The following is a 16,742-nucleotide window of genomic DNA, read 5'->3' on the forward strand; positions in this document are numbered from 1 at the left end:
GGAAATGAACCAGCAGATGGGTAATTTTTCTCTCTCTGTATCTCTCTCTTCTGTCACATACTGCCTTTCAAACAAAGGAAATAAATCTTCAAAAACTTTTATTATCAGATCTAATAAAATAGTTTTGATTAAATGTAGTGGCATCCTCTCTTCCAAGTGAGAAATGAGAACTTGTTAAAGAAACATAAATGCTTTCTTAAGGAAAATTAAACACTGTTTGCATACAGCTGAGAAGTAGTTATTTAAGCACTCCTAGTGCATTAAACAGACAGGATATTCTTAAAACACAAAGGAAGACAATTGGAAAATCAGGATTTTCATCACAGTAAACCTTGGTGGGTAAGACCAGACAGCAGTGTGCACAACAGGATAACAAGGACAACATAGTAGGTTTTTATTAAGATTTATGTATTGAAAGGCAGTTACAGAGAGAGAAAGAGAGAGAGAGAGAGAGAATCTTCCATCTGCTGATTCACTTGCCAAATGGCTGCAACAGCTGGGGCTGGGCCAGGCAGAAGCTGGGAGCCAGAAGCTTTTATTTGAATCTCCCACATGGGTGCAGGGTCCCAATCACCTGGACTGTCTTCCACTGCTTTCCCAGGTGCATTAGCAGGAAAACTTGGATCAGAAGTGGAGCAGCCAGGACTTGAATTGGCACCCACATGGGATGCCAACTTTTGCAGAGGTGTGGCTTAACTTGTTAACTTGTTATACTACGAAGGTGGCTACACCACAATGCTGGCCCCAACTTAGTATCCTTTTAATGCCTTTTCAAAGAATCACAAATTCCAGGCTAATAATGTTGTAGAAGGCTTTGTCTTTTAACTAAACGTGTTTCTAACTGACATGATTAAACTTGTGGTAGAAGCCTTCCTAGGGTCAGAAGAAAAAGGGAGGTATCTGTCCTGGGATTGAAATGTGGTTGTGGCCAGCGCCGCGGCTCACTAGGCTAATCCTCCGCCTTGCAGCGCCGGCACTCCTGGTTCTAGTCCCGGATGGGGCACCAGATTCTGTCCCGGTTGCTCCTCTTCCAGGCCAGCTCTCTGCTGTGGCCTGGGAGGGCAGTAGAGGATGGCCCAAGTGCTTGGGCCCTGCACCCCATGGGAGACCAGGAGAAGCACCTGGCTCCTGGCTTTGGATCAACGCGGTGCGCCGGCTGCAGTGGCCATTGTGGGGTGAACTAACGGAAAAAGGAAGACCTTTCTCTCTGTCTCTCTCTCTCACTGTCCACTCTCTGCCTGTCAAAAACAAACAAACAAACAAACAAACAAGTGGTTGTTATTTGCTTGCCTATGAATGCTTCCAATGTAGTCCCTATCTGCTCAGATGTGAGCATTTCAGGTTCTGCTTGCCAGTACAGAGCAGTGGTGTTAACCCTTGCCAGACAACTTACTGCTCAAGTGTAACTATGTACACATGCACAGTATTGCATCAATGCCTGTGGCCGCTACGTAACACAAGAATACTCAATCAAATGTACCCATATAGCCATATAATGGAGACAAAGAGGCTAAAACCATAGGTAAGGAAATACCCCTCTTTGTTCGGGGCTCAGGCTTTTGGATAAGAAATTCCACCTGGGTTGTATGCCAGCATAATCAAAGACTACTTCCTGTTAAAGGGTCTTGGTTCCCTAACCAGATACCATAAAGAAATGTGATTCCAAAGCTTGCAAAGTTTTAGAAGAAATCCAAAAGTTCCTACAGATTAGTCAGGAAATTCCAACTTTTCAGTTATTTAAAATTTTTTATAAAACCAAGATATTCTAATATAACGTACATGTACTAATTAGAACACAGATGAGAATCCTTCTGCAATGCTACCTCTTAAATTGAGAGCAGCTGATTACATTACATGAGTAGCAATTAGGTAATGGACAGATGAAAAGTAGGCTGTCAGAATTTGAGATGCAGTTCCTAATATGCATGGTTACTACAATGTCCCTGGTAATTAAGAATACATGCCAAACTGCTCTGATGAGTAACTGGGACAGTGTGATATTATGACTGAAACCAAACTACTCTTGCATACCCCATATTTGCTTTTCACATTTATTTTCATTTTATTGGGGGGGGGAGGGAGGGATAGAAGAGGAAGGATATGTTAACTAGATCGTCCATCTGCTGGTTCCCTTCCCAATTCCCAAATGCCTGTCATTGGTGAGGCTGGGCCAGGCTGAACCCAGAAGCCAGAGCCCAACCGGGGACTCCCATGTGGATGGCAGGGATCTGACCACTTGACCCATCACCTGCTGCTTCCCAAGGTGCAGTTAGCACTAGGCGGGGACTGAAAGCAGGGCCAGGATTTGACACAGGTACAACGTGGGAAGTGGACATCCCAGGCATCATCCTAACTGCTGCACCAAAACCGGAGTCTTCTCTCTGGAGCTAGGGTATGCACAGAGAAGGTCCTTTCCTCTCTGCACACTGTGGAACAGCACAGGTGCAAAGAAGACACTGTAATCACACAAGGTATCTATAGTAGTCAAATCCACAGAATACTGGCCACCAGGGACCAGCTGAGCAAAGCATGCAGAGTTATGCTGAAGTACTGTGAAGTTACTGCAACACAGTCGCAGTCTGGGATGGTGGAAAAGTTCTGGAGATAGATGATGGTTGTACAACGATGCTGAATGGACTTAATAACACTGAGCTGTACATTTCAAGATGGTTAATATGGTAAAGTCTGTTATGTATATTTCATCATAATAAAAAAGGAAAACTAAAGAGTTTGAGCCCCAAACTACAAGAGACATTGTTTTCTATTTCTTCTAGAAAACAAGTCTGCAGGAGAGAACGAAGCATTCATAAAGAAAACGCGGTGGTGAGAGACTGAAAGAGAATGAGCCTCTGGTTCTTGTATTTCAGCTCTATCCCTGCCTTTCTTGGTTAGGCGAGGCAGCACCAACAAAGTACTCCCCAGACAAATGTACTTTCTTCTGTCACTTGCAAACGAAGTCCTGCCTAGTACGCAATGCACTTCATGACTCAAGCCTTCTCATTTCTCCCCATTCATTCTCCTTCCCGTTTTGTGAGTGCTAGTTCCTAGTAATGATACCTACTGGAGAAGCGCATGTAGCCTTAGAGGCTAAGAGGTCTGTATCTCCTATCATAGTACCTGGGTTTGATATGTGGCTCTGGCTCCTGACTCCAGCTAATGGAGACCTTGGGAGGTTGTGAAGGTGGCTCAGGTAATTGAGTTCCTGCCAGTCACATGGGAGACTGGCTTGACCAATCTTAGTCATTAGGCCTTTGGGCGGTGAATCAGAGAATGGGAGCTTTCTCTCTAAAATTAACAAATAAATAGATTAACAAAACAAAACAATGGGGGACGGTTTGAGTCCTGGCTGCTCCACTTCTGATCCAGCTCCCTGCTAATGTGCCTGGGAAAGCAGTGGAAGATGGCCCAAGTTCTTGGGCCCCTGAACCTACATGGGAGACCTGAAAGAAGCTCTTGGCTTTGGCCTGGCCCAGCCTCTGCTGTTGTGGCCATTTGGGGAGTGAACCAGCTGATGGATGATCTCTGTCTCTCTCTAACTCTGCCTTTCAAATAAATAAAATCAATCTTGGGGCTGGTGCTGTGGCATAGTTGGTAAATCTGCCGCCTGCAATGTCAGCATCCCATATGGGCACCGGTTTGAGTCCCGGCTGCTTCACTTCCGATCCAGCTCTCTGCTGTGGCCTGGGAAAGCAGTAGAAGATGGCTCAAGTTCTTGGGCACCTGCACCCAGTTGGCTGCTGCAGCCAATTGGGGAGTGAACCATCAGATGGAAGACCTCTCTCTGTGTAACTCTCACAAATAAATAAATAAAATCTTAAAAAAATCTTAATTAAAAAAAATAACAAAACTAGATTTCCACAGCTGTAAACACTTTTTACTCTGTTTGAAAACTATCATTCAACTTTTTAGAGAGAATGTCTTGCTCTTTTCTTGTGTTCTAAAATCCCTTTCATACACTTGAGTATTTTAAACAGATTTATTTTGTTGTCTTTGTATTTTTCTTTTCTTTTTTTTTTTTTTTTTTTGAGTACAGGGAGGGGAGGGCATGGTGATGCTGTGATGTTTGTTGTGCTGGCTGAGGCTGGTTACTAAAGATTGCTTCCTCTATGCTTTATAATTTTGGACTGTGGGTTCATTTTTTTTAAAAAAGACTTAATTATTTGGAAGTCAGAGAGAGAGAGGGAATCTTCCATCTGCTGGCTCACTCCCCAAATGGCTGCAATGGAGAGTGCTGGGCCAGGACAAAGACAGGAGCCAGGAGCTTGATCAGGGTCTCCCACAACAATGGTAGGGCCCAAACACCTGAGCCATCTTCTGCTGCTTTCCCCATGCCACTATCAGGGAGCTGGAAGTGGAGCCGGCATAATACGAACCAGCAGCCTTACGGGATGCTGGTGTTGCAGATGGCTTTACCTGCTACTGGCCTTCTGTGGGTTCATTTCAAGTGAAATTTTATCAGTGAAAAAAAATCTGTGGAATTGGAAACACTTTATTAATAATTACTTCTTTAAGGCTTAGTCTTCTGTTTTCAAATTGGGTGCCCTATCCAATATAATATTCTTTCTATTCCACCAATACCAAATGAGATGTTGATGAAAATATTAAATATTTAGCTCAGAATGGATTCATAGAGAACATCTCTTTAACACTAAGCCGCTGATAACACTGCTTTTCCTATGCAAACATAAACTGTAGTTTTTTTCCCCTGCTGCTAACTGCATCTTATCAAACTGAACCAAGAGTTACATTTCCAGGTCGAGGTGTATATATATTTTGTGGTCATGGAGATAAGACGCTGCTAAGCTGTTACAAAGCAGAAAATTCTCGAGTGTTACTGCATCTCTTTTCTGTGACCACGGCAATTCTGATGCTGTAGTTCAATCCACACTTGATCCACCAGCTCCAGGAAGGTTAGTGCTACAGATAAAGAAGCAATGCCGCAGGAACCACTATGAGAGTCGTGACATCGCTGCACAGGAGGACTGGGCTTTCCTGTGATTGACTAATGAGAAATTTTCTTCTTATCTAGTCATCTGATACTGAAAACATATGACTTTTATTTTAGAAATAGTGTTTTAAGCGAATATATGACAACGGAGGCACTCAAGCAAATTAGTGGAATTAGAAACAGTGATAAAAAATTTGAGTTAGTAATACAGTTCTAGGTAATTTTTAATATTATTTCTAGGCTTGGAATGGAGCACCTCTTTCTGGGATCTGTGACTGCAACATAGGATGATTAAACCAATCTGGCAATTCAGAAGTTTGAAAATGCATTTTATGATTATTTTTTCTAGATATATAGCTTAAGCTTTTAGCAGCAGGTTCCAGGCCTTTCTTTCTTGGAAAAAGAAACACAGGTATGGTTAATACCCCACTTAATTGGCTTCTTTAGAGAACCAGGTGGTTTAGGTCAGCAGACTTTTTCAACAAACTGGAATGTTATCCTTTAAACATCTGAACTTTATTTTTTTAATTAATTTATTTGGCAGGTAGAGTTATAGACAGTGAGAGAGACAGAGAGAAAGGTCCTCCCTCCATTGGTTCACTCCCCAAATGGCTGCCATGGCCGGTGCTATGCCGATCAGCAGCCAGAAGCCAGGTGCCTCCTCCTGGCCTCCCACGAGGGTGCAGGGGCCCAAGCACTTGGGCCATCCTCCACTGCCCTCCCAGGCCACAGCAGAGAGCTGGACTGAAAGAGGAGCAACTGGGACTAGAACCCGGTGCCCACATGGGATGCCGGAGCTGCAGGCAGAGGATTAACCAAGTGAGCCACAGCGCCGGCCCCAAGCATCTGAACTTTAAAAACACCACCCTTACAAATTCCTTTGCTACCATTCTTTCTAAAGCATCCTCCTACTGCTATCACTCTACGTGGAGAACATGGGATTCAACCTTTTCTGGACGATTCAAAGTTAGCATTAAAAACTGATGCACCCCTCAAAATCTGGCACCAAGCAAATGTCTGAGAAATGAGTGACACATAGTTAACTGTTGCGCTACAACGTAACTGATGCCTTCGTGGGCGTCAGGTACGTGAGCCCACTAAATGGCCTCATACCACTTTTGTTCTCGCCAAGGTTGATTTCAGTCTGTCTCTTTCGTTAACAGCTCTTCCTCACAGTATTATCAATTAACCCTTATTACTGTCAGTGTGCCTCTCTATCTCCTACTTCTCATCTGCGGAGGACTGGGAATGAGACAAATGAGTCCCTTAAGTTATGTCTACCGTTAGAAAACAGACTCTAGGCGATGGTGTGGACTGGTCTCCCACCACGACTGGGATCAGCTGTGTCGCAATCTGTGTGTTCTATTTTCATGGTGGATTTCGGCCTTATTCTCCATCAGTACTTTTCAAATTACAATTATTTTTTATGTCATGGAGTTTTTCTTCAAATGGAATCTGCAGCATCAAGGAAATGAAGTAAATAAAAGAGTGGCACTGCCCTGGCGGAGAAGGGCGGGGCCCGGGCCCCTGCACCTGTGGCATTGCGGCTGCCACACCAGCAGGCCAGCATATCACCAGGAGGGGCTCCCCCAGTGCGGAGCATGAAAGGCACTTTGTGGGGCAAGTCAGATGCCAGCCTCTCTCTGGCTCACTTTCTGCTTCTGGACACTTGTCTAATCCTCCACAAAATAACGGGCCTTGTTAATTTTCTTAATGGTTTTCTCTGAATAAAGAATAGAAAATAACAGGGTGTGTGTGTGTGTGTGTGTGTGTGTAAACATGTATATATTAATTCCCAAACTGACAAAATAGAGCAAGGTATAAAATATTTGAAGATCTCTGTTAATGGTAAACAACAAATTTATTTGAATTCAAAATCTCTGATCAAATGAAAAATAAGTATTTTCAGCTACACGTTATGCTATCACATTTGTATCTGGATTGCAGCAGTAAAAGTTAAATAGACGGTATGTAAATTGGTAAACAGCAGTGGAAACACGACAAGCAAGTGACCAGGAGGAAAACAAAGGCAGAATCTATTGATCATTCATCCCTGTTAAGGCAACTAAGCAGATTCACATCTACAAAAATGTTCTGAAAAATAAGTATGCGTTGAGCACTGTAGCTCAGATGACTGCACTGAGCTGAACATCGTACTGAAACTGCTGGCGAGGTGCTGGGACAAAATGGGCACGGTACAACGAGCAGCTGAAACTAAAGAGTGGATAACGTGTGTGCGTGTCCAGAAGGTGGTTTTCTCGGGTTCATCCGATCACTGAGACTCGCGAGACTGCCACTGGGCACACTTAGCATCGATTTATTCATAAGGGTTTCGGACGCCGACACACTGGAGCCCTGGCAGCAATGGCAGGCACCGGAAACTCGCTCGGCCACCCAGGAGCGCCTTCTCCTCAGGAGCGATGGCTCTGGCAAGGTCGGCCACGCCAGCGGACGTGGAGTCCATGTTGGTGTAGGTGCCCTGCCGCTTCACTGCAGTCACTCTATCTTGTAATGTCCTGTTTCCAGGGTCACACGAAGGACACGCCACTTACAAGAAACTCAGGCCAGTCCAACGTGCAGTGTCCCCATCAGGTATTTTTTATTCCTTTGCAGTTCCTCAGTCCAGATTAATTTACCAGTCAGGAGGTCATTTTTATCATAAGTAATGTTTCTTAGTAATAAAATTGGTATCCTTAACCTTATCAGGTCACCAAGAAACGTAGACACTTTTACCTAAGGTCAGATCTTCAGAGAGCAGGGCAAAGTGTAGTCAATGTCATAATACAGTGTTACACATACCCAGCCAGAATTTCCATCCAGAAGCTTAATTTGAAATACTCTGGGGCTGTCACAGGGCTCTGCTCTGCCAACTGTCTGTCTCACTCTGACAGCAAGTTTCTCCTCTATAGCACATGTTCCTTGTTTCGTTTTCCTAACCGCACCTAAGTGAACTGGACTACAATATTATATTTTACTACATTTGACTGTTTAAACCAGGGGAATTTTTCAGAATAATATTAAAGCAGTATCACTGATGCTAAATCATACCTGGAAGAACAGATACATGAGGACGCTTAAGAAAACGGGGGCCTATAATTCTACTTCTGGGAATTTATCCCCCAAGAAAAATGGTCCCATTCATTTAGAAGTGGCTTGTTTTTTTTTTTTTTATTTTTTTTTAATCTTTTATTTAATGAATATAAATTTCCAAAGTACGACTCATGTGTTACAATGGCTTCCCCCCCATACCGTCCCTCCCACCCACAACCCTCCCCTTTCCCACTCCCTCTCCCCTTCCATTCACATCAAGATTCATTTTCGATTATCTTAATATACAGAAGATTACTTGGCTATACTATTTACCTAGCTGCTCAAGTCAGAAATGTGAGCTCCACCCTTGAACTTCCTTTCCCTCATTCTCTATATCTAATCCACATGCAAATCCAACTGGTTCTATGTCAAAAAGTTCATGGAAAATGGAATTAAAAGACTATTTTGGTTCAAAATTTTTTCGAATCCATGCACAGAAGCGTCTTCAAAAAATTCACAGAAAATGCATATTATATAAAATTGTATATTCAAAAATTTTTGCTTTTAATATATTTTTAATTCACACATAGCAATTGTACATGTTTATGGAGTACAGTGTGCCATTTCAGTATGTCTACATATACAACGTGTGATGATCAGACTGGGTAACTGGCATATCTATCATTTCACACACTTGTTATTTTTTGTGTTGGAACCATTAAAAATGTTATCTAATAACTGTAAAAACATTTTTGGATTAACATAAAATACCTGTATAGTTTTATCGCAACAAGGCAATATCTCAACAGATACATACAGCATAAAGCAATCTGACCAGGTGACTGTCTCTTGTATTTCCTTTATTTTTGAGCTACAGTTCCCCTACTGTGCTACGCAACACCAGAACCCATGATCTTCACCCATTTTGGTACCTGTTATCCAATCTCCCCCATACCCTAATCCTTTCAATTTTTTTGCACCAAAATAAACTTATCTTTCTTTTTTTTAAAGACTTATTTATTTATTTGAAAGTAAGAAATAGAGAGGAAAGATGGAGAGAGAGAGATCTTCCATCCCTGGCTTACTCCCTAAATGGTCATAAAGGCAAAGGCTGGGCCAGGCCAAAGCCAGAAGCAAGGAGCTTCTTCTGGGTCTCCCACGAGGGCCCTCTTCTGCTGCTTTCCCAAGCGCATTAGCAGGGAGGTGGATCGGAAATGGAGCAGACGGGACTTGAACCAGAGCCCAAATGGGATGCTGGCACTGCAGGTGGAGGCTTAACCTACCACGCTACAATGATGGCCCCTAAACTTAAAAGCCTTTGGAGTGCCCTTGATCTTCACTGTTATAGTTATGGGCTAAGTGTGTCTCCCAATTGGGGTGATGTGTCTATAAGCCAAGGAATGCCAAGGACTGCTGGCAAACCCCGGAAGCTCGAAGAGGCAAGGCAGGATTCTCCTCTACAGGTATAAAAGGGGTAATGGCTCATCCAACAATAAATTTCTGATTTGTGGAGTGTTGTTACAGCAGATCTGAGCACTCCACGTCAGGATACGTGTCAATCATTTCTTACCTGACAAATGCAGTTACTTCACATTTACTCCCTTCTCCCCCGCCTCCCAGCCCACTGCTGGCTCACTCCAACCTATTCTTCAGACAGCAGTTACAGTGAACTTTGCAAAAGTTCAATTAGATCACGCTATTATCTTGTTTAAAAATCCTTTCCATTGTTCTTAGAAAAAAAAATCCAGGCTGGCGCCGAGGCTCACTTGGTTAATCCTCTGCCTGCGGTGCTGGCACCCCAGGTTCTAGTCCTGGTTGCTCCTCTTCCAGTCCTGCTCTCTTCTGTGGCCCGGGAAGGCAGTGGAGGATGGCTCAAGTGTTTGGGCCCTGTACCCACATGGGAGACCAGGAGGAACACCTGGCTGCTGGCTTTGGATCAGCAGAGCACACCGGCCGTAGCGGCCATTTGGGAGGTGAACCAATGGAAGGAAGACCTTTCTCTCTGTCTCTCTTTCTGTCTAAGTTGGCCTTCTAATTAAAAAAAGAAAAAAAAAGAAAAGAAAAGAAAAGAAAAGAAAAGAAAAGAAAAGAAAAGAAAAGAAAAGAAAAGAAAAAAATCCAAAACTCTTACCATGGCCTAGGAGATCAGTTCATGAACTTTTTGGTGTCAGGATTCTATTATATGAAATCTTCAAAATTATCAAGGACCTCCAAGAGCTTTTGTTTATGTGGTTTCACTTTATTTATTTAGAGATTAAAGCAGAGAAACTTAAAAGCCATCATATGGTATTATAAGTAGCATAATTTTAAAAACGAAATGAGAAAAGATGGAAGAATGGTACTGTTTTGCATTTTTGCAATTCTCTTAATGTCTGGCTAAATAAAAGCAATTGGCTCTACAACCTAGTTCTGCATTCCATCTGCTGTGATAGTATATGCAACGTGGTTACTGGAAAATGCTACACTCGAGAGAATCGGTGTGAAGAACGCAAATAACGTCTCAGAGCTATTCTCAAACAATTCTTACTTCAAAGGACTCTATGCACTCAAAAAGTTTTACTAGTGAATCAACTGACCAATCACGGATTTATACAATTATTTTTCTACAAGGATGTTCATTCAACAAATATTCACTGAGTATCCACCACATGCTAGACAATGCTCTAAGGTACACTAAACAAAGACAAAAATCCTTGTCCTAATTAGAGGAGGATGGAATACAGAAAATAAACAAAGTAAAACATACTGTACATTGGATGATGGTTAAGTGACAGGAAAACAAACTAGGAAAGGAGGCAGGGAACACCAGGGGGTGCAGTAGAAAGGAAGTAGGAAGGCAGTCAGGGAAGGTAACGAGGGTGGGAAGAGAAGAGGCTTATGGACATCCTGGGTGGGGGCAAGAGAGGAGCAAGATGAGCAAGGACAAAGGCCCCGAAATGGTTCTGTGTGTGGCTGGAGCAGTGAAAGCAAGTCAGATCAGCACAGGAGATGAAGTGAGAGAGGCAACAGAGGGCCAGATGGCACAGGGCTTGCAGGGACCAAGTGGTACAGGCCCTGTAAGCCACTGGACAGATTCTGGCTTTTACTCTAATTCAAGGGGAGGCCACTGCAGGGAGTTATGCAGGGGAGGGGCTTGACTTCACTTATGGGTGAAGAGGATTACTCTGGCTAGTAGATTGAAAATAGCCCAAAGGGTAGCCGCAAGACTAGGTAGGAAGCTATTTTAACAACCCCAACCCCAACCCCAACCAAAACACCCCAGGTAAAAAATCATCCGGGCTTTAGTGCCAGCAGAGGGCAAAGTGGAAAGCGGTCAGATTCTGGATACACCGTGAAGGTAAAAGGAACATGATTTGCTGGTACAGATGTGAATGCGACAAAAAAAAGAGTGGTTAGGGATTCCACTAAGAATCCGGCTTGATCAACAGGGACACAATTGCCATTAACCCAAATGGAGAAGACTTGGGAAGAAGCAGTTGTTGTAGGTAGACCAGGAGTTTTTAGGTTTGGGAGGCCTACCAGACATCTAGCAAACAGGCAGTTAGAAATATGGATCTGAGTTTCAGAGGAGCAGTATGGGCTGGAGATATGAATGTGAGATTTATGAGCATGTATTTAAAGCCCATAGACAGTCTGAAATCACTAATGGGCTGGGCAAAGACAAAAGAACAGACTCACGCAATGAGCTGTGGGGCATTCCAAAAAAAGCAAGTGAAAGAGTGCAAGAAAGAATGACTGAAGAATGAGAAAATCGGAGTAAGACGGCCAGGCAGGTAGGAGGAAAACCACCTAAACGTAAGGTCCTCAAACATTAGGGAATGGTGGTGCTGTTTTTAAAGATGTATTTATTTATTTATTTGAAAGGCAGAGTTACAGACAGAGGGGGAGAGGCAGAAATCTTCCATCTGCTAGTTCACTCTCAAAATGGCTGCAACGACTGGGGCTGGGCCAGGCCAAAGCCAGGAGCCTGGAACTCCATCCATCTGGGTCTCCCATGTGGGTGGCAAAGGCCCAAGTACTCGGCCAAGCACTTGGCAATCTTCTGCTGCTTTCCCAGGACCATCAGCAGGGAGCTGGATTGGGAATGGGGCAGCCAGTAGCTTAATCTGTTGTACCACAACAATGTTCTAAGAAGGAACAATCAACTGTGGCAACAGTGATACTGACCCTATAAGCACCTTAGATGCTAAGACGCTGGAAGCCATCAGGCCCTAGCCTCCTCAGGCTACCTTTCTTAGCTTAAAGTTTTCTTGCTCTGCTTTCAGAATTGCAAATCATCCTCTTACCACAATAACTCACTGAACTGAGGGAGGAGTGAGCAGGCCCCACAGGGACCTTGATCATAAGATTCATGAAGTCATTAATCTCCCCTATAGATAACATCTTGATGGTAGGCCTTAAGGGGTTTTCCAGGTACCCCAGTCCCTATGAACAAGAAATACCTACCATCTGATTGACTGAAGCCCACTTTGCCATCATCAAAATTCCCAACGGAACACCAAATTGCCGACCAAAGAAAGGCCAAGAACACTGTGGACCAACCAGACACCTGGACAGGAGCTGAACTTGAATCTCTTGACCCCAGCTTCAGTCAATGAGAGCCTTTACCCTTAACTCTTAAGGGAGCCCAGGAATTAAGCGATAGCTCCCTGGCTCCTTGCTTGGTGCTCTGCAGTAAGTAAGTATCTACTGCTTTCTTCCACTACCCAATGTCAATGACTGGCTTTCTGTGCATTGGCTGAGCAGACCTGGGTTTTGGGGATTCTGCAATGGGTCAATATGGTAAAGACTAAGAAGTAGCCACTGGCTTTAGCAAAGTGGAGGTCACTGGTTTTCCTGACAAGAACAGGTAGAATGGTAGAAGTGAGCACCAGACTTAGGTGGGTTCAAGAGAAAACCGGAAAAGAGGAATTAGAGTATAAACAACTTTTGTATAGATTTTTCTTGTAAAGAGGTAGAGAGAAATTGGGCAGTAGTTGAATGGTTGAACTGTGAGGGTGAAGAGATAGTAGCACATTTATATCCCACACGGCATACACAGAAGGAAAATCTGATGATGAGAGAAGGACAATACATGGAGGAAGATCCTTGAGCGGGAGGGTCTGGCCTCAGTGAGTACAGATGGCTCACAGACTAACAGGAGGGAAGGTGGATTATCGGGGCACAGATGCAGGCAGGTAGGTGGGCACAAAGGGTGAGAACTTGTGAAGTCTGATTTCCTCAGTTAAACGGGAGAGAAGGTCATCAGCAGAGAATGAGGATGAGGAAAGAGGAGTCTGAACGTGAGGAGAAAGGATAAAGTATGAAAGAATCACCTGACACAGAGGGAGAGTTAGGGGCCGGTGCTGTGGTGCAGTGGGTTAACGCCCTGGCCTGAAGCGCCGGCATCCCATATGGGCGCTGGATCTAGTCCAGGCTGCTCCACTTCCGATCCAGCTCTCTGCTGTGGCCTGGGATAGCCGTAGAGGATGGCCCAAGTCCCTGGGCCCCTGTACCCACGTGGGAGACCTGGAAGAAGCACCTGGCTCCTGGTTTTGGATCGGTGCAGCTCCGGTCATTGCGGCCAATTGGGGAGTGAACCAGCAGATGGAAGACCTCTCTCTCTCTGCCTGTCCTCTCTCTGTGTGTAATTCTGACTTTCAATAAATAAATAAATCTTAAAAAAAAAAAAAAACAGAGGGAGAGTTAATGGAATATGGCAATGTAGTGTGACTTCTGGGAGGCACTAAGACCCCACTGGAGATTAGTGGTTATAAATGTAATGTCAGCATGTTTCTGTTTTTCTCCAGTCATGTTTAGCTGCATGGGAAGAGGTACGGAAGAGCAGGAAAATTCATTTAAATACCCAGGTCTGAAAGAGCAGGGATACAGTGATAAACAAGCCAGTTACAGCCTTTGCTTTCATTTTTACAATCTAATTTATATACTGTAAAATAGAAACTATAAAAATCTCAACAGTGGAATGGCTACAACATAATATACTTGTATGAAGGATTACTAGGGAGCCATCAGAAATTATGTTAGAAAGAATATTCATGGAAATGAAAAGACATTAATTATAACTTTTGAAACTATGGGCAGTATGATTTCATTTTTGTTTTAAAAATGTGTTTCTAGGCTAGTGCTGTGGCATGACGGTTGAGCTGCTACCTGTAACACCAGCATCCCATTTTGGGTACTGGTTCCAGTTCTGACTGTTCAACTTCCCATCCAGCTCCCTGTTAATGCACCTACCTGGGAAAGCAGTGGAAGATGGCCCAAGTCCTTGGGCCCCTACAGCCTTGTGGGAGGCCCAGATGAAGCTCCTGGCTTCGGCCTGGCCCAGCCTCAGTCGTTGAGGCCATTTGGGGAGTGAACCAGGGGATGGAAGATCGCTCTTTCTCTCTGCCTTTCAAATAAATAAAATAAATCTTAAAAAAAAAGTTTCTGCCTATAAGGAAAGCATCAGAATGATAACAGGAGTTAGTTACCTCAAGAGTAAGATCATAGATGACTTAATTGTTTGCTTTATACTTATCTGAATTTTCTAAAACATATTGGTATTACTTTTGCAGTAAGAAAAAAGTTACTGTAAAATTAATTTTTATTCTCTTTGACTCTGAATATCTACAACTGATATGTTTACAAACTTACTCAGTGGTTTACTACTTAGCTGTTCCTAATAAACACTGATCAGCTAAAATCATGGTTACTTATAAGTAGTTCTTTGTGATTATAAGCATGGTAGGCTTATCTCCCCACTTCCCAGGCCATTTCTTTTTGCCATGTTTCTTAGATCACCATGCCTAAGTTGAGGCTTTTGTGTTTAGATGTTTGAGCTGAAGTGTTCTAGTGTTTAATGTGAAATACTGAGATTTTCGATCTTTCAACTTAAGGCATATCCACGCTGAAATCAATTACAGCATGGACATGAACATAAGCACCAAACTCCAATCACAGAATTGATTGGCAAGTAAGAAACAGAGAGGCTGGAGACCAACCAGGCTATTGTCTAATTCCATTGCCTTTTCTATCTCCTAAGAGTTCTATAGGAAGCGAGCAGTCTTCAAGGAAGACATCAAAAATTTTCTTCAACTCTGAATTGTTTATTGTTTGCATGTCTAAGTACCTTTATATGCCTACAGGATAGGTATTCAGGTGAAATAAAGAAAAGACAATTATTGAAAATTATTCTGTAATCCAATTTCCGTCTTTAAGAATTTAATGTAAATTGTTTTCTTATTCATCTTTCTAACACCTAGCAAACAATAAGCACTCAAGAAATAATCCATCAATGAACTTATTTATTTGCAATGATTATAGTCACTAATATAAAACCTGTTCTCTTTTTAATCATTAATAATTATTTTAAATTAACTACTATATTATAAATGTTTCCTATTATAATTGATGATTTAATAAAACACTATTTTGTATCAGTAAAATGTTTACCTCTGTTATTTCTTTTTGTGTGGTAAGAGGGAATTTGTATTAAAGCATGAGTGAATTCCAAACATTTTTTTCTTGGTGATCTCAGAATAGGATATAGAAATCAAAACCTGGTCTTTACAAACATTCTGCTTTAAAATATATTACAAAGAATAAATGGAATTGAATGTCAAGAATGAGTAAGTGAAAGCTTTTACTCATCTGGTTTACAACTTATATCAGCTAATTTTTCTAGATTTAAATTGATTAAATTTTTTGGTTGTTTCATTTCAAATGACCACACCAGAAGAGGGTTGTTTGTCATGGTTATTTATGCGTTTCCTTCCTGTTTTAGCTTAAAGGAAACATTCAAATTTAATAAATACGGAGTTGTTATAAAGAGCAGCCAAAACTATTCCGATAAATTAAAATTGGTCATATGTCTGAAACCTCTGTACAGAATTAAACATTAGGGTAAACTAAAAATACTCAGATTAAAATAAACAAACTATAATAGAGTTAAAATGTGAAAAAATTCTACCATACTTAAAATCCAAACTATGAAAGTATAAAAGCATGCAACTCCTACACGTATCTTCCATATTCATTGTTTTCAAATAAGAAATACTCAACATAAATGAATGACAAAATAAAGGAAGTTGAAAGACCCAGTGTCTCAAATAAGAAAAGAAACCCACTGCCCTCCCAAATGATCCTTTTCCATCTCTTTTAACGGTAGGGAGTCACAGAAGCTGACACCCATGTGGGGCTGGGTTCAAAAACAAGACTGTCTCCTTGGGGGCCAGCGCTGTGGTATAGTGGGTAAAGCTGCCGCCTGAAGTGCTGGCATCCCATATGGGCGCCGGTTCAAGTCTTGGCTGCCCCTCTTCTGATCCAGCTCTCTGCTATGGCCTGGGAAAGCAGTAGAAGATGGCCCAAGCCCTTGGGCCTCTGCATCCACATGGGAGACTCAGAAGAGGCTCCTGGCTCCTGGCTTTGGATCAGCCCAGCTCCAGCCATTGTGGCCATCTGGGGAGTGAACCAGCAGACAGAAGACGTCTCTTTTTCTCTGCCTCTCCTTCTCCCTTTGTGTAACTCTTTCAAAATAAATCTTAAAAAAAAAAAAAAAAAAAGACAAGACTCTATATTTTTAAGAGGAACACTGACTCTTCATAATCTTCACGTAGAGTTCTCTTTGTCTCACCCCGCTGCTATCTTTTCCTGCATCACTCATGAGCACTGTTTTCGGCTCCTTTGAAGGTGAGACCCACGGATGGCATAACTGAACGTTGCAGACTCCTGTTTCCTTCATCCCTTGTATCAGCATACGACTCCGAATATAGTAAAAGTGAAAGAA

The 16,742-nt window shown here is 42.6% G+C and overlaps 1 protein-coding gene across 2 annotated transcripts in view; it reads right to left on the reverse strand.

The window, feature by feature from the left end:
* Nucleotides 1-16,742, reverse strand: part of ACBD6 (acyl-CoA binding domain containing 6) — a 205,269-nt gene that overhangs the window by 27,381 nt on the left and 161,146 nt on the right. The gene's annotated exons all lie outside the window — the stretch shown is intronic.

This window comes from Oryctolagus cuniculus, chromosome 7, assembly GCF_964237555.1.
Source record: "Oryctolagus cuniculus chromosome 7, mOryCun1.1, whole genome shotgun sequence".
Classification (NCBI taxonomy): Eukaryota; Metazoa; Chordata; class Mammalia; order Lagomorpha; family Leporidae; genus Oryctolagus; species Oryctolagus cuniculus.